At 48.6% G+C, this 19,653-nt stretch overlaps 1 pseudogene; it reads left to right on the top strand.

Annotated features, from left to right (window-relative positions):
• Positions 1–19,653, top strand: part of LOC122941136 — a 193,936-nt pseudogene that overhangs the window by 117,270 nt on the left and 57,013 nt on the right.

Here is a 19,653-nt window from a genome sequence, read left to right as displayed (position 1 = left end):
CCTTGATGGTTTTTGTCGTGACGCCAGTACTGTTAATGGTCGTACAACCAATAGTGGTAATAATGAAGTAGACAGTGGTAAGATGCAACTCAGAACTTTTACTGTTGATGACTTTGGTTGCAGCAGCACAAAAATGCAGTCTCTTGATGTTAACAGAGTTGATTCTGCAAATCCACTGTTTCTAGGCTTTTTAGGCTTGACTTGGACTTAGCCAGATATTTTCTGTATCAGTGCAATTTGGTGAGGTTGCTGGAGGCTATGGTATCCTTCACCTGAATATCCCAAAGGTCCTTGATGCCTGATTTGTGGCTTTTATCCTTTGGATATATATAAATCCTTTTTCCTTGTCCCTTTCTGGATTAAACTTTCATCAGAGCAGAAGTGCTAGATCTGCACTCTCTCACTCTCAGCATCAGTCTACTACTCACTGATCTCCACACTGATCTCAACTGTCCTGTCTCCACTGAGAGACCTCAACTGACCAACTAGGCCTGACCTAGGTATATATATGACCTAAGTTTTACCCCCATCTAGTGGTGGGATGTATAAATTACACCTAATCTGCCTGTTAACAGGGATTTTGCAGATACATTAATACAAAGTCATACAATACCACACAATACAGTTGTGAAGACAAAAAGTGCTTTTAAGCAGTGCCCACACACACGAAGTGGGACGCTGCATAGGTACAGCAGTTTTCCAGTCTAAGATTTGCTATGTTTTATAGTGTTTTGGTTCATAATGTGAGACGTACCTTATCATTCACAGATGCTGCTATCCAGTTTTCTGATGCCACTTTTACCTGGGAGCCGGGCACATCTCCAGCAGTGAAGAAGTAAGGCGATATTGCATGTTGCCCTGAGACTGCTTGTACTAACCTAAGGATAGGGCATGGAGATGACTGAGGGGAAAGGGGGAGGAGAGGAGACCACCGGATCCCCCCATTTACCCCACCCCAATAAAAACTCTGACACCTTATCTCTTTTAACCAATCCTTTACTGGGTGATGATCGGCCACAGCAAATTTTTCTTTCAACAAAATGGTAACAAAACACCACCTCCTCCACAGATCATTCCTCCTATGCGGTGTACCACCCTGGATCCCCAGGGCGTACGTACGCCAGTCACTCTTCACCACGACTTGCTTTCCAAATGCCGCCTCCAGCTGTGACTTCCAGCTTCCACCGAACCTCAAAAGAGAGAAACAGTGAACAAACCGCACAATAATTCCTTTTTTTTTTTTTTTTTTTTTATATATATATATAAATGTATAAAAATAAACCTGGTATAACAACTCCTACATCCAAAAAAGGGGACGGGAGGGTGGGCAACTCGCTTACCCTGTCAAGAGGAAGTCGTCCTCCCTGAACTCCCCTATTTATAACCCCTTATTACTCCTCCCACCGTCTCTCCCACTATTCCTCACTCCACCTCCCACTTCTCTTAACCCTTTCCTAACCTCCTTAACCTCTACCCAAGCCTATACTCCCCCTTAACAAGGGAAACATAAGGAGAGGGGAAGAGGGGACCACCAGTCCCTCATCACCCTCCTTATCCAGTCGGGTGCTCTCCAGACTGCAGGTACTAACCTAAGGATAGGGCATGGAGATGACTGAGGGGAAAGGGGGAGGAGAGGAGACCACCGGATCCCCCCATTTACCCCACCCCAATAAAAACTCTGACACCTTATCTCTTTTAACCAATCCTTTACTGGGTGATGATCGGCCACAGCAAATTTTTCTTTCAACAAAATGGTAACAAAACACCACCTCCTCCACAGATCATTCCTCCTATGCGGTGTACCACCCTGGATCCCCAGGGCGTACGTACGCCAGTCACTCTTCACCACGACTTGCTTTCCAAATGCCGCCACGGAGGAGGACCGTCTCAAACGGGGCTCCGACCACCACCCAGCAAACTAAAAGCCTGTTCGATGCCATCCTGCAAACCGGACAAAAAAATATCCAGACCAATCTCCGTGAGGTGCACCCCGTCCGGTCTCATCAAGGAACTATTATCGCCCTCCAACTGCCAATGACGAACCACTACCCCGCCCTTGGAGCGTACAAAGCGAGACATTCGGGCATTCAACGTTCTCCTACACCTCTCCATAGCCTCCCCATCTCTGGCGCCATGCCAAACCACTCTCGGCACCACCTCCGACCATACCACAACTAGCTCCGGAAAAAAGGCAGGGAAACGTTCCAGGTCAGACCTCATCAAGGCCATTAACTCCAACATCCTCTGGGAACACAGGTCATTTCCACCTGCATGCAGGACCAGGATCACCGGCCCCACCGATCTACGCCCAATCTCCACCACCTCCGGCAACACTTGAGACCATCTTAACCCCCGAAGCCCCCTCCAATGAACCTCCACTTCCCTGAAACCAAGGCTCCGACCTCCCGGCCTGCATTCGGCCCTCTGTGCCGCCCAAAAGATGTACGAATGCCCCAACAACCAGACCACCGGACGAGCCATTCCTGAAAAGAAAAAACATTAGTAAAGCACCACAATCCTACCACACATGCAACTACAATTACATATATTATTTTTTATTTTTTCTTCTATATATATATATTTATTTTTTTTTATTTTATTTTTTTAAATCATTTATTTATCAATCCACTAATAACTCTGGCCGCACATACCGCGCAAAACAGGCAGACCTCCAACGCCCAATACGCATGACCTCCGACTCCGACAACCCCGCCCTAGCCGCCTCCGTCGCTGCGCCTATCCTAAAGGAATGGGTACCGAACTCGCCTGGATCAAAACCCAGCTGCGCCAAACATTTACGCAACACAGAAGCGAACTGGAACTTAGTCAAGGGAGACCCATCCGCATGCGCGAAAAAATTCCCCCCACTAACCCTCAGTGACAGACCCCACCAACTTCACCGGACACGCCCCACTTGCCACCGGAAGAATGGGCAACCACACCCCTCTGCCAATCTGATCGGTCTTGGAACAACGAACCCGCACACGCAGCGCATTATTGCTGAGAATCACATCCGACACCAACAAACCCCCTTTACGAGAGGCCGAAGGCGCAACCAGCTCCCCCACCCGCAAAGCCGCAAAAAAGGCAACACCAAAACACGCCGCGACTAGCGCCCGCTCGAAATCCGAAAAACACACCACTCGACACACATCCACCAACCTGCCCAGTAAACTGAAAGAAATCGGCCGCCTACTATCGTACCCCACATATTCCTTCTGCCACCCCTTCATAGCCTGACGGATCAAAAACATCTTCGTAACATCCGGCCACCCGTATAGCTTAAAATAAAAAGCCACACCCGCCAACATACGCCGCGCCACCGGAGCAGAAACCCCACGTTCACGCATCCCCAACAACCACTCCACCGTAACCTCCAAACGCACGTCATCCCTGGATGCCACATCCCTACTACCTCTCACCACCAACCACTCAGCCCAGGCCTTACCATGCGCCTGCCAAGTGGCCGGCGTAACCGAAGAGCTGACCAGCGTCAGCAACTGTTGAGAACCAGCCGCCACAGGAAATCCGGGCAAGCCAGCCCATCCATCTCCGCCTCCGGATGAAGGTCCCGAAAAACCTGCCAACGAAACCGAGAGAGAGCATCAGCAATCCTGTTATCCACCCCTGGCACGTGGCGGGCCCTAAAGTAAATGTTACGTTCTAAGCATCGTAGTACCAACTGCCGAAGTAATGCTAAGACCGGCAACGACGAGGACGACAACCTGTTAATACACTGAACCGTCCCCAGGTTATCCGACCAAAAGCACACATGACGATTCTCCAACTTGCCCCCCCAAATCTCCACCGCCACCACAATGGGGAACAATTCCAACAACGTCAGGTTACTCACCAAACCCCGAACTCTCCACTCCTCCGGCCACGGGGAAGCGCACCATTCCGCACCCAACACCGTGCCAAATCCACAGGAACCAGACGCATCGGACCACAGCTCCAACTCGCAACTAGATATTTCTTGGGAAATATAACAGGTATGGCCGTTGTAAGAGCACAAAAACTCCCGCCAAACCCTCAAATCCGCCTTGAGAGACGCTGTCAGCCGTATGCGATGCCGAGGAGAAACCACCCCCCTCGACGCCAACGACAACCGCCGCGAGAAAACCCGCCCCATAGGCATAACCCGACACGCAAAACACAACAAACCAAGTAGCGACTGCAACTGCCTAAGCGTCACCTTCCGGACCACCAGAAATCCATCAATCAAAGCCTTCAGCCCGACTAACTTGTCCTGAGGCAAACGAAAAACCATCGCCACAGAATCAATCTCGATACCCAAAAACGACAACCGCGTCACCGGACCTTCCGTCTTCTCAGCCGATATGGGAACCCCAAAACGCTCCATCAAGGACAAAAAGGAAGACAAGAGAGCCTGACAAGCTCCATCCCCCCCCGGTGCTACAAACAAGAAATCATCGAGATAATGAATCACCGACGAACACCCGGACTCAACACGCACCACCCACTCCAAGAATGTACTAAACATCTCGAAATAGTGGCACGAAATGGAGCATCCCATGGGCAAACAGGTATCGTAATAGAACAAACCTTCAAAACAACCCCCAAGCAAATGAAAGCAATCCGGATGGATAGGCAAAAGCCTAAACGCAGACTCCACATCCGACTTAGCTAACAGGGCCCCCCTCCCCGCATCCCGTACCAGCGCCACCGCCCGATCAAAAGATACATACGACACTGAAGCCTCCTCCTGAAGGATAGCATCATTCACAGATGCGCCCTTCGGGTGGGACAAGTGATGTATCAGGCGAAATTTGCCCGGTTCTTTTTTGGGAACAACCCCCCACGGGGAAACCCTCAAATTCGAAAAGGGGGGGCGAACAAAGGGCCCCATAATCCTGCCTGCTGCCACCTCCTTCTGCAGCTTCTCCCTAAGGGCCTCCGGAAACTCCCTCGCTGATTTAAGATTGTCCGAAAGAACCGGAGATCTATTAAGGACAAAAGGTATGAAAAAACCCTCCGAAAACCCTGTCCGCAAAACTTCTGCCGCCCTCCTATTGGGGTACCGGTCTAACCAAGGGGACATCCTTTCCACGCTGACCGGAGTCCTTCTGATCAAAGGCCCCCGCTGGCTTACCCCCTCGACCCTGGGATCTGGGACACCTACCCGCGGGATGGGAGCCCCCGCAGGCAGAACATTCGTGTTTGTACCGACACAATCCAGCGTATTTGCAGTGCCCCTCATTGTACAACCAACATGCACCCGGGCGTCTAACGGCCACTGGACCCTGGGCCGCCGAGGCCCCAGCGCCAGCGGCCGCCCCAGGAAAGGAAGGCGGCCGAGGCGCCGTCATCAAGCGGAGCCAGACATCCGTGGCCTTCACCCCCCACCCCAGCTCAGGCTGAAGCGCCAAACGCCTACGAAATTCCTCATCGTACTTCCACCAAGCACTACCCCCATGCGCCTTATACGCACTATAAATGGTATCCATGTAAATAAACAATTCCGCACAACGCTCCGGATGCTTCTGCCCCATAACACACCCCAATACCGCAAACGCCTGCAACCAATTATTCATCGTCCGTGCAACCTTCATCCGCTTATCATAGGGCTTATCCACAAAACGCCGCTCCTTATCCACCCCATGTTGATCGACCGACACCAAAGACCAGATGTCCACATATTGGTGAGACCAGATCTTCTCCCTAACCGACTCCTCCAAATGAGCCCCCAAAGGGCTAACCCCACAAAAACACGAATCCTTATGGATCCCTGCTAACACCACAGAGGCCTTCGCCACCTGCTGCGGGGCCGCCACTGGCGCCTCAGACCCTCCATCCACCAGAACCGCCAGGGGAACAGGGGAAACCACAGGCAACCTATCCAGCAAAGACTTCAATAAAGATTCTAAACACGCCCCACCCCCACCCGCTCCCCACGCCCCCACATACTGGTACTCACCAGGAACCGGGATTGCCGCTGGAACCACCGCAGGTACAGGAACAGCCTCCCTGTGTACTGCCACCGAAGCCAGGCTCGGAACCCTGGACACCTCACCATCCGCCAGTCGTCCACTCCCGGAACGCGGTGTACGAACAGACTCTTCCGACACGCCCGAGGATCCCTCTGAGGAGGACGGGGAACGCCACCTGGAAGATCTGGACCGCCTGCTGTACCGGGAGGACCTGGAATGCCGACTGGAACGCCGCCTCCGGCGGCTGCGCCTCCCCCGCCTCCTGCCCTCTCTGGAGGAAGTGGGGGACAAAGATCTCTCCCTGCGTCTGCCCCTTCCCACCGCAGGAGCCGCTGCGAAAGGAATGAAAGGGATATGTGAAAGGGGGGGGGGGGAGGGGGGGCCGGGTCCACAGCAGAAGACCCACTCACAAAAGGTGAAACCCCAATAGTAGGAGACCTACCTCCAGACATGCCACCAGCAACCGGGGGGGGGGGAGGTGAGGCAACCAGTGCCGACAAAGGGAGGGAAAGAGGGGCAGAAGGGGCCGCTTGTGAGGGTGGAGGAGTGATGGGGCAGTCATCTGCAGCCCCATCACTAGATTGCCGGGCGCCCATAATGGCCACACCACTCGCCTGCCACGCTGGGACACTCGCGCCCGCCGAGGTAGAAACCGGAAGGGGAGGAGCCAAGATACGGCCGACTTCCCGTCCCAACCCCACCGGTGGAACACAGAGGCCGCGGGAAGCCGCCGACACTACAGGGGAGGGAGACACCTGCCGCAACCTAGCCGGGGGGCGGCGACTCCGCGCAGAGCGCCGCAGCCCCCGAGGCACATCAGAGGGGCACTCACCAAGCGGCGTCTCCGGCCGACGAAACGGGGCAGACACAGGAGGGACGGAGGCAGAGGAAGGATCGAAGCTGCGCAAAAAAGATCGCAGCCATCCTTCCCCCTCCGCCTGAAAACGCGCCAGGAGAGAAGCGCGCAGCGCATCGTCACCTGCGGACATCTCAAGAGTCAAGCAGCGGTAAGTACTTACCAACTCGCTTACCCTGTCAAGAGGAAGTCGTCCTCCCTGAACTCCCCTATTTATAACCCCTTATTACTCCTCCCACCGTCTCTCCCACTATTCCTCACTCCACCTCCCACTTCTCTTAACCCTTTCCTAACCTCCTTAACCTCTACCCAAGCCTATACTCCCCCTTAACAAGGGAAACATAAGGAGAGGGGAAGAGGGGACCACCAGTCCCTCATCACCCTCCTTATCCAGTCGGGTGCTCTCCATGTGTATTGCAACAGAAGCAAAATAATGGAGGCACTTTTATGTTGCCACAAACCAAAATAATAATAGTAGTAGTAGGATAATAATACAGCACGTGGTACAGAGATAAGAACCCAAGGTAGTAAGTTAGTGACACCTATCGCCTGTATTTCTACATTCATCTACTGATTGCTCTATGTTGGTGGGCACCAGGTTCTTGACGTCTAAGTGTAGTCATATCATCTGAGGTTTCAAGCTTTGCCAAATGTACAGCTATTTTTTAAGGTGGACAGGTCATATATGAACTATCAATATCTCCTAAGTGGCCCGCTGTAGTAGAAGTAGATGTTCCCCCTCTAGGCTTAGCATGGGTAAATTTGACAATTTCGTAACATGTCTACACCTCTGATGTTCTTATGTGCTATCTTCTTGCAGTGTCAACCTGAATATCAAGGAAGGTCACCTGGTTGCAGTAGTTGGTGGGGTTGGTTCTGGGAAATCGTCACTTGTCTCTGCGATGCTTGGAGAAATGGACCATGTCTATGGACACATCAACATAAAGGTATAACGTGAACACTGCATTCTGTGAGTTCCATCTCCTGTCTAAAATACTGCACATAGATATGTATAAAATTATGGGTAATATAATGTCTTATTAGTAGTGCAACTTTGTGTTTCAGGGTTCTGTGGCCTATGTTCCTCAACAAGCCTGGATCCAGAATGCCACGCTGAGAGATAACATCTTGTTTGGGTCACCTCTAGATGAGGCGCGATATCAGCGGGTTCTAGAAGCCTGCGCCTTGCTTCCTGATTTACAGATGCTGCCGGGAGGGGATATGTCTGAAATAGGAGAAAAGGTGATCCTGTTAGGAAAAAGTGTTTTGCTTTATTGTTTCTGCACTGTATGGGTGGTGGCATGCTTTTGGTACCATATAGCAATAGGACTTTGGTGTTTAGGCCACTGTTTTGTATTCCATATAGAATTATTATATAGGCACTGTAGGCAGTATTATTTCTGCATTATATTTGACTAGTGATGAGCGGCAGGGGCAATATTAGAATTTGCGATATTTAGCGAATATTATTTTTTTGATTGTGAAAATCGGCAATGTAATATTTACGTAATGCGCGTGCAATACAGGTGTGGGTCACTGTTGCTTAATTTTTTAAGCTGATAGAAGTTTCCTGAGACTGGAGAAAATGGTTGGCACGGCAGAACATTACAATAGCTTTATATGCAGATAGAGCGCTCCAATATATTCGCGATTGGGCAAATCAGCAATTAATGATGCCCATATTTTTGCGCAATACGTGCAACTTAGCAGATTTTAGCAGGTCTGACTATATATTACTGATTGGTGCACTAAGTATTGTTATGAACTTGCGACATCACAGCACTATGTCTGTAGCATGTATGTATGGACAGCAGAACCTATCACACTACCTAACACCCTGCACTGCAACAGCTACACTATATCACGATCTAACCTACACTGACTATCTCCCACTAACTATCTGTGTTATATATATATATATATATAAGCTATCTAATGTAATTAAACAGTAAAGCACAGAGCACAGCAATGACACTGCTGTCTCTCTCAGAACTCCATAAAACTACAGAAAATAGCTGCTGGGGGGGTACTTATATACTAAGGGGTAGGCAGAGGCGGCTCTAGACTTTGTGAGGCCTTAGGCGAAACTCAAACATGAGGCCCCACGAAGATCGTTGGGATGCCCGTGTTCTCCCGTACGGCGCCACGGCTCAGTCCTCTAGAAATAGGCTGTGTCAACCACCGCACGGAGCAGTGGTGTGGTCAACACTCCCCCTCCATGTATCTCTATGAAAGACTCGGAGATACACAAGTGCTGTATCTGCGGCTCTCCCATAGATACATTAAGGGGGAGTGTTGACCACCGCTCCGAGCACAAGGAGATCCGGAGTACCATACAGGAGATCGTCGGGGATCCCAACGGCCAGACCCCCCTTCCCCCGATTAGACACTTACAGGGGCGTAGCGTGGGGGGGGCCGGAGGGGCCGTTGCCCCGGGCGCCAAATTGCAGGGGGCGCCAGGCAGCCGAAATTTCAATGAGGGCTACGGGAGCCTATGGCTCCCGTCCCCTCCGTTATGCCCCATAGGCTTCAGGCCTAGTGGCCTGAAGCCTATAAGGCAGTAGAGGCGAGCGATGCAGGACTCGGTCACGATAACCTCACTGTGACCTCCTGCGTCGGGTCTCGCGAGATGACGCGATGACGCGGCGCAGGAAGGCACAGTGAGGCGTTCGTGACCGCCTGCGGCGGGAACAAGCAGGGATGGAGATGGGTAAGTATTTTTTTTTTATGTTACCTTTCCTAATTGCAGTGCAGAGGCTCTGGGGGCAGTATGGGGGGTGGGAGAGGACTGGAGCAGAAAGGCTATGGCATTGGCATAGTAATAAGAGGGGGACATTATATTAGCAAAGAGGGGGCCAGTACATTAATAACAAAGAGGGGGACATTACATTAGCAAAGAGGGGGCCAGTACATTATTAATAAAAAGGGGGCCATTATATTTATAATAAAGAGGGGGCCAGTACATTACTATTAATGTAATGACCCCCTCTTTATTATTAATGTAATGACCCCCTCTTTGTTATTAATGTAATGACCCCCTCTTTGTTATTAATGTAATGACCCCCTCTTTATTATTAATGTAATGACCCCCTCTTTATTATTAATGTAATGACCCCCTCTTTGTTATTAATGTAATGACCCCCTCTTTGTTATTAATGTAATGGCCCCCTCTTTGTTATTAATGTAATGGCCCCCTCTTTATTATTAATGTAATGGCCCCCTCTTTGTTATTAATGTAATGACCCCCTCTTTGTTATTAATGTAATGGCCCCTCTTTGCTAATATAATGGCCCCCTCTTTATTATTAATGCAATGGCCCCCTCTTTTTATTAATGTAATGGCCCCCTCGTTGTTATTAATATAATGGCCCCCTCTTTATTATTAATGTAATGGCCCCTCTTTATTATTAATGTACTGGCCCCCTCTTTGCTAATATAATGGCCCCCTCTTTATTATTAATGTAATGGCCCCTCTTTATTATTAATGTACTGGCCCCCTCTTTGTTATTAAAGAGGGGGCCAGTACATTAATAATAAAGAGGGGGCCATTATAATATACAGGGGGAATAATATTATGGGGAATGGGGGACTATCTGTCTGGCTCTAGCTCAGTATTGGGGGGCAGCAGGATGACAGTGTTGAAGGAAGGAGAGCATGATAGTAAAGTGAGGAACCTAATTTTTTTTCGGTGAAACTCTGCAGAGACGAGAAGCGGCTGAAAGAAGTTATCATGGTGGTCTTATCTCTGAATGAAGACGTCGAGGAGAGTCTACATCACAGGAGACGTCACTGGATGTAACAGGTATGGTGCGGTATTCTACTGTAATAATAATGTCCATCCACATATCTGTTTCATGGTAGGGTTGAGGGAGAAGATTGAGAATTTGGCCCATACTGCCGCATTCTGGCCCCAGACTTCAGGTCACACTGTGTGTGTCCTGAATTCTGGGGCCTCACACCCATCTACTACATTATCTGTACTCAGAGAGTTATCTCTGTGTTATCTGAGGTGTTACATAGGACTGCTAGTGATCTACTATAGTATCTGTTAAAAGTGGCGTGCCTGGGGTAGGCGCGGGGGGGGCGCAATTTTTGGCTTGCCCCGGGTGCTGGCAACCCACGCTACGCCACTGGACACTTATCTCATATCCTTTGGATAGGGGATTTATTTTTCTATCCCGGAGTACCCCTTTAATATGCAGTGACATCACAGTAAAGGGTTAAAATGCACAGTGACAACACAGTACAGGGCTTATATTCACAGTGCATATTAACACTTTGCATTAACCCTGGCCTAGTTCTCTAAATCGACCCTCCCCCGGCACACACACATTTTGCTGTACTCGCTATACAGCAGCACATACCTCTCACATCCAGGGCCTTCCAGGTGACGTCTCCTCCGATGTAGATCTTCTCTGTCATCATCTTCTCCATTCAGTCCGGACACTTCTCTCAGCCGCCTCATCTCTGCAGAGTGTGACACACAGACATCTTAGCTTCCTTATTATCATCATCCCCCAACCTGGAGTCCCCAACAGTGTTATCCTGATGCTCGCTATGCCCCCAATACCCCCAAATACTATCCTGAAGAAATAATAGTGCCCCATAGTAATAGTGCTCCTCATAGTCCCACCAATAGTAATTCCCTTCTAGAGTGCCCTCATTAGTAATACTGCCCCCTACAGTGCTCCCATTATGTAATCTGCCCCACACTATGTAATTTGCTCCCATTATGTAATCTGCCCCACACTATGTAATTTGCTCCCATTATGTAATCTGCCCCACACTATGTAATTTGCTCTCATTATGTAATCTGCCCCACACTATGTAATTTGCGCCCATTAAGTAATTTGCCCCCCACATTCTCCCCATTAAGTAATTTGCCCCCCACGCTGCCCCATTAAGTAATTTGCACCCCACACTGCCCCTATTAAGTAATTTGCCCCCTACACTGCCCCCATTAAGTAATTTGCCCCCCACACTGCCCCCATTAATTTGTTTGCCACACTGCCCCCATTAATTTGTCCGCCACACTGCCCCATCATGTAATTTGCCCCCTACACTGCCCCCATTAAGTAATTTTCCCCCCACACTGCCAGGAAGGGGGGACTCAGAGGGGGGGTACAGCAGCCAGCAGGACAAGGACACACACCTGAACACCTTGGAGGATTCTTCTTCGGTTCGGTGGCACCAGTCCACACTCCACAGTGACAGTCCACCACCACTGACTGTCTTCAGGGCGGCGCTGGCGGCAGCCAGAACGGTCAGGTCGGGTCACTGGACAACAGACACAGCCGGTGAGGTGAGCAGGGAACTGGCGGCTGGCGCTCCTTCTTTCCCTGCCAGCTCTAGGGGCGGGTGTGCCGTTGCATTTAGAGACGTGCCTGTGCGGCGACACGCTCTGAGCTCCAGCAGCCTCTGCTCTCTTAAAGAGGCAGAGAGCAGAGGGGCTCAAGCGGCCTGGCCGTGGCGGCTTGTCTTAAGTTAATGTCTTCACTAGGTCCGGAGAAGCAGAGTGCAGACAATTAAATTGCGGCAGTGTCAGGTGCTGGTGGGAGCCACAGCGAGGCCCCCACCAGCGCGAGGCCTTAGGCGGCGGCCTAAGTGGCCTAATGGAAGAGCCGCCTCTGGGGGTAGGCAACTTTCCTATTTATTGCTAGGAATATTGCTAAGCTCAGACAAAGACATTGCAGCCTTCTCATTGGCCCACAAGCAAGAAGGGAGTGAACCCAGAGGAAGCAAAACAGGCTGGTTTTGAGAGCTCCATTTATATAATCAGAAATATAATGCGAGTTTGTGCGTCGTGTGTCTGATTTAAGTGTGTGTTTGTATAACTTTAGATTAAGTGACTTCAGATTCAAGGACTTCAGTGGGGGACCGCATTACATTAGTTTCTTATTACTGCACTATATTGTATTTTTCTCTTTCTTGTGTAATCCCCATTTAGTAGGTGTTCCATAATTGATAGCACAGTCCACTGCACATCTTGTCTGTATGCAGTCCTGGAACAGCCGTTTGAGGATGCAAATATTTGTTCAAAATGTGAGCAAATTACCCGTTTGGAATCACAAATCGAGTATCTAAACGGGCGAGTTTCAACACTGAGAGGCGTTGACAATTTGGAAAAGAGTTTGTTGCTCACTGAGAAAGCACTCTATGGGGTAGATGAGCGGGAGGGTGAAAGCGAGGAGGCTCAGGAAAGTGAGGTAGCTACATAGCTGGTTAACAGTTAGAAAGCGGGGTAGAAGGAAGAGTGCCAAGGAGGCTAGCCCTGATCTGTCAAACCCTAACAAGTTTGCACAGTTGGCAGATGAGGGGGATGTCGGTTCAGGGACAGCACTGCTGCAGCCGGACACTTCCTCTGCCAGTCAGGGGAATGTCTGCTAAAGTAAGCAGAGGATCAGGAGAGCAGGGCAGGCCAGACAGGTGCTGGTTGTGGGAGTTTCTATTATTAGGGGTACAGAAAGGGCAATATGTAACAAAGACCGTGATCGCCGAACAGTGTGTTGTCTTCCTGGCGCTAGAGTTCGACACATCGCGGATCGGGTTGACAGATTACTGGGAGGGTCTGGAGAAGATCCAGTGGTCATGGTCCATATTGGAACCAATGACAAAGTTAGAGGAAGGTGGAGAGTCCTTAAAAATGATTTTAGGGATTTAGGTCAAAAGCTTAGGGCAAGGACCACAAAGGTAGTGTTTTCCGAAATACTGCCTGTACCACGAGCCACACAAGAAAGGCAGCAGGAGATTAGGGAGGTTAACAAGTGGCTCAAGAACTGGTGTAGGAAGGAGGGGTTTGGGTTCCTGGAGAACTGGATCGACTTCTCTATCGGCTACAGGCTCTATCGTAGGGATAGTCTGCACCTCAATGGGGGAGGGGCAGCTATGTTGGGGGAGAAGATGGCTAGAAAGTTAGAGGAGCGTTTAAACTAGGGACTGGGGGGAGGGTAATTACATTATAGGATGGGAAGATAGTGCAGATAAAGACCGGGGGCAAGGTAGTGGGACTGGGGAGGAATGGAAAGAGGGACTAGAACAGTTCAGAAGGAAAAATGTAGGGTAAAAAATATACATAAACCTCTTAATTGTATGTATACTAATGCCAGAAGCCTTACTAATAAAACTGGGGAACTGGAATTAGTGATGTGTGAGGAGGACTATGACACAGTGGGAATAACTGAGACATGGCTGGATGATAGATATGACTGGGCGGTTAATGTAAAAGGTTACAGTCTGTTTAGAAAGGATCGTCACACCGGAGAGGGGAAGGGGCCTCCCTTTATGTAAAGTCCTGTCTAAAGCCCACAGTCCGAAAAGATATAAGTGAGGGACATGAACATGTGGAGTCACTGTGGGTTGAAATACATAGAGGCAAAAATAATAATAAATTACTAATAGGAGTTTATTATAAACCACCTAATATACCACAGTCCACAGAAAATCTACTACTAAATGAGCTAGACAAGGCAGCATTCATAATGAGGTGCTTATTATGGGGGACTTCAACTACCCAGATATAGACTGGGAAACTGAAAGCTGTACATCTCATAAAGGAAACAGGTTCTTTGAAATACCAAAGACAATTACCTCATCCAACTGGTTCAGGACCCGACTAGAGGGTCGGCCATACTGGACTTAGTATTCACCAATAGACCTGAAAGAACAACAGATGTGCAGGTCGGGGGGCATCTGGGAAATAGTGACCATAAAGTAATAACCTTCCAATTATCCTTCAAACGAGTGTTTCTACAGGGAGGAACAAAAATACCAAACTTCAAAAATTCTAAATTTAGCCATAGGTCTAACTAACCAGAACAAAGTCCTAAAAAATAAGGATACCGCCAGAGAATGGGATATTTTTAAAAGCATCCTGAAATCTAATTGTGAGAGCTGCATACCTTATAGGAATAAAGGGTTAAGGAACAAGAAGAAGCCAATGTGGATAAATAGAACTGTAAAGAAAGCAATAAATAACAAAAAGAAAGCATTTAAATCACTAAAACAATTATGTAAAATGTTTTTCAATTATATAAATGGTAAAAAGTATAAATCTCAAGGTGTCGGCCCTCTACAGTTCAATGAGGGGGAAGTTGCAGAGAGTGACGAGAAAAAAGCAAAGCTATAAAAAAAAAAATCTGTCAAATGAAATGCAGAATGTAAAAGTAAATTCCCTATTAAAAGTGCCCTGTCTGATCCAGGAAGAAGTACAACAGCGACTTAAAAACATTAAAATAGACAAATAGCCAGGACCAGATGGCATACACCCCCGTCTCCTAAGAGAATTAAGTAATGTCATAGCCAGACCCTTATTTCTGATATTTACAGACTCTATACTGACAGCGAGTGTTTCGAAGGATTGGCACATAGCAAATGTGGTGCCAATATTCAAAAACGGTGCAAAAACAGACCCTGGAAATTATAGTCCGGTAAGTTTAACATCTGTTGTGGGTAAACTGTTTGAAGGTTTTCTAAGAAATGCTATCTTGGAGGATATCAATGAAAATAAGCAAATAACATCATATCAGCAATGCTTCATGAGGGATCTTGACAGCGGTGAATCAATGGATGTCGTATATCTGGACTTCTCCAAAGCATTTGACACTGTACCACATAAAAGGTTAGTATATAAAATGAGAATGCTCAGACTGGGAGAAAACATCTGTATGTGGGTAAGTAACTGGCTCAGTGATAGAAAACAGATGGTGCAGGGGCGTAGCTAGAAATGCATGGGCCCCATAGCAAAAAAAATTTATGGGCCCCCCTCAGCCCCCACATATCTATCGGGCCTCCCACCACCCCTTCCAGAGTTCCCACCCAAACACCCATCCTACATCTCCCACCGTCATGAGCAGTTTCACACTTGCAATTAGTTTCACACTTGCGGCAGGACGGATCCGACAGGCTATTCAGCCTGTTGGATCCATCCTGCCGCTATTCCGCCTTGCCACCACTCCATCCCCATTGACTATAATGGGAACGGGGACGGAGCTCCGGTGCAGTGTGCGGTGAAAGGCTGGCGGCCGAAAAGTACTGCAAGTCCGACTTTTTCGTCCGGTGGCCTCTGCCCCCATCCCCATTATAGTCAATGGGGACGGAGCAGCGGTCCAGCGAAATAGCAGCATGTCAGATCCGTCCTGCTGCAAGTGTAAAAGTACCCTTATTCTGTCATATAAGAGTGTGCCCCACAAAAGAAGGAAGGGGCGCCCTCCTTATCACTGCTGGAATCTCTTTTTAACTTCAGATCATCAGACTCTCACTTACTAATTACAGCACACACCCCTGTAGTGTCCACCATCAGACAGGGGAGGGAAGAAAAGAAACCCCAGAAATAGAGTGTCAGTGTGCCCCCCATGTTGGGGGACACACTCTAGTTCTGGGGTTTCTTCCCTCCCCTGTCTGATGGTGGACACTACAGGCCAGGGCGCAGGGTGTGTGCTGTAAATTTGTAATTAGTGAGAGTCTGATGATCTGAATTCTGAAGTTAAAAAGAGCTGCCTGCAGACCTGCAAGGATAAGGAGGGCGCCCCTTGCTTCTCTTGGGGGCCCCACTCTGCAGGCAGCTCTTTTTAACTTAAGAATTTAGATCTCAGAAATCATACGTTCTCACTTCTTTCTCACTTTCTTAAATTCACTTTAAGTGAATCACTTACTTTTAGAGTCACAGCAGGCACAGACTGGAGTGGCAGGACTGGAGACTGGAGAGTGGAGACCAGTGAGGAGTGAGGTTCCTCTCTCTCACTCTGAGCTGCTCAGACTGGTTTCGGATTCGGGCAGTCAGAGAGCGCGAATCTGACTGGCGCCAGTGTGGCCGGCGGGACCACTCCCTCCCTAGTCCCTCCACTCCAGGTAGGTACACCCCCGGCCCGGCCCCCTCCACCGCCTGAGTCTGCCTCCTCCCTCTAGTTACTAGGAATTATTCATTCGAATTTCCTGCGCTGCGGCGCTGGTACGCCCCTGTTCCGGCCCCCCTCCACGCTGCCTACCTCATCTGCTGCTCGTGCGGCCGTGCGCTCCGCCTGCTCCAGTCCTGACCTGACTCCTTCTCCCCAGCCAGGCCTGAGCCGCGGACCGCCCCCACGCCCCGCCCACTACACTAGTCTAGTGTAGTGGGCGGGCGGGCGGGCCTGGCTGCCTGTGTGTAGTGTCACTGTGTGTGTTAATAAAAAAATAAAACAGAAGGCGGTCCGGACGGGCCCCCAGTGGCGTAGGGCCCCATAGCCACTGCTATGGTTGCTAGGGCGATCCCTACGCCACTGAGAGGGTGGTTATTAACGGTACACACTCAGATTGGGTCACTGTCACTAGCAGAGTACCTCAGGGGTCAGTATTGGGCCCTATTCTCGTCAATATATTTATTAATGATCTTGTAGAAGGGTTGCACAGTAGAATATCAATTTTTGCAGATGACACTAAACTGTGTAAAGTAATTAACACTGAAGAGGACAATATACTACTACAGAGGGATCTGGATAGATTAGAGGCTTGGGCAGAGAAGTAGCAGATGAGGTTTAACACTAACAAATGTAAGGTTATGCACATGGTAAGGAATAATGCAAATCACCTGTACATACTAAATGGTAAAACACTCGGTAACACTGACATGGAAAAGGCCCTAGGAATTTTAATAAACGGCAAACTAAGCTGTAAAAACCAGTGTCAGGCAGCTGCTGCCAAGGCCAATAAGATAATGGTTTGCATCAAAAGGGGCATAGATGCCCGTGATGAGAACATAGTCCTACCACTTTACAAATTACTAGTCAGATCACACATGGAGTACTGTGAGTTCTGGGCTACTGTGAACAGGGCAGATATAGCAGAGCTGGAGAGGGTCCAGAGGAGGGCAACGAAAGTAATAACTGGGATGGGGCAACTACAATACCCTGAAAGATTATCAACATTAGGGATATTCACTTTAGAAAAAAGACGACTGAGGGGAGATCTAATTACTATGTATAAATATATCAGAGGACAGTACAGAGAGCTCTCCCATCATATATTTATCCCCAGAACTGTGACTGTGACGAGGGGACACCCTCTACGTCTGGAGGAAAGAAGGTTTGTACACAAACATAGAAAAGGATTCTATACGGTAAGAGCAGTGAGACTATGGAACTCTCTACCTGAGGAGGTGGTGATGGTGAGTACAATAAAATAATTCAAGAGACGCTTGGATGAATTTCTTTTTTTTTTTTTTTTTTTTTTATATATTTTATTAGTTTATAATACAAAAATTCATATCCATATTACAATTATAATATTATAAAATCCTACAGTCCGTGAAATTTGTAATTTGCAACATGATTAAGAACAATTTCATACAAGTATCCATGCTTATGGAGACATCAAGAATACAAATGGAGATCTCCCTTGCTGGAGGAAATGCGGAATACGTCCGTCATCCACAGCCTAATACGGCAAAACAAACACACAAAACATCCCACTTGACATGTTGTTGTCTATACAGGGGAGAAAAAAAAAAAAAAAAAAAAAGGGTAAGGGGCCCGCAGCCCGGGCGGCCCCCGGGGAGCGAGCATGTGCCCCGCGCTCTCTCCCCCGATCATGGGCAAGAAATTGACAGGATTGACAGCCATATCACCATTCATCCGATACTCACATTAACCGTACGTAGCGGGCCTACTGCAATCTTTGATCGCAAGCATTTCATGAAACAAGTTTGGGGGTCCAGCAGTCTTCTTTCGCAATGGAAAAGAAAACTCTTACATATTTTGCTGCCTCATCCCCATATAGTTAGTTTAGGAGTTTAATGCCCGCCTTAACCGTACCACACATATATCCACCTTAGTGTCTCACATATAAAGGGACTCAACTTGAGTATCACTCAGTGATCACCGGCAGTTAGGGAAGATATAAACATGAGCACTACCTAAAACCGGCTCTGTCCCGCTGAGAAAACACCTCTTGGTGCCCATACAACGTGTGTCATATCCCTGCCTGAAGTCGAGCCGCATGTCTGACAGAGAGAGCCGCGTCCCAGGGCACACCCAGTCGCCGGGCTGCCCAATATCCCGGGCTCCGGGTCCCCACCCATAACCGGCACGGTAGTGTGGTTCGATTGAAAATCATAGTTTAATGCCGGAAGGTACCGCCATCCCCCAGCATTCCTAGAGATACTCCAGTACCCAAATGCAGCTTCACCTCCTTAACTATTTATGATTCATATAGAAGGGGCCGGACTAATAGGATCCTCCCCAGCCCACCCCACCAAACCCCCCCCCCCCCCCCACCTTGCAGGGAAAAAAAAAAAAAAAAAAAAAATTAATTATTTAGGCTTGTCCCACTCTGCCCACAATTTGCCCCACTTTAGATAGGATCCTCTTTGTTTATACAAAATCCTCTCGTAACTTTTCACTTTCTCGACCAAGCTTAACCAGTGGTTGCAGTCTGGAGCAGAAGAGCAAAACCATAATCTGGAAATAAGAAGCCTGGCCAAAAACATTACCTTGATCAATAGTTGGCGTTTTATAGGCTGGTAATTAACCTCTGATAAATCTCCCAGGACCCATATCCTGGGGGACAAAGGGACATCAATATTGAGTTTACGAGCCAAATTAATTTGGACCGATCTCCAATAGCTGCTCACCATTGGGCAATCCCAAAACAAATGTAAATGATCTGCCTCGGAATTGCCACAGCGTGGGCAGTCAGAGGAGGCTCTAAGTCCTCTCCTATATAACCACCTAGGTGTCACATATATTTTGTGCAAAATATTAAATTGTACAACAGTGTGATTAAAGTTGTGTGAAACGGATTTTAAACTTTCCCCTATATTCTCCCAATCTGGGGGACCCATATCTAAAAGTACAGAAGACCAGGATCTTTGTCCTGG

The sequence above is a fragment of the Bufo gargarizans genome, chromosome 6 (assembly GCF_014858855.1).
Source record: "Bufo gargarizans isolate SCDJY-AF-19 chromosome 6, ASM1485885v1, whole genome shotgun sequence".
NCBI lineage: Eukaryota > Metazoa > Chordata > Amphibia > Anura > Bufonidae > Bufo > Bufo gargarizans.
This window is presented reverse-complemented; position numbering and strand designations above follow the sequence as displayed.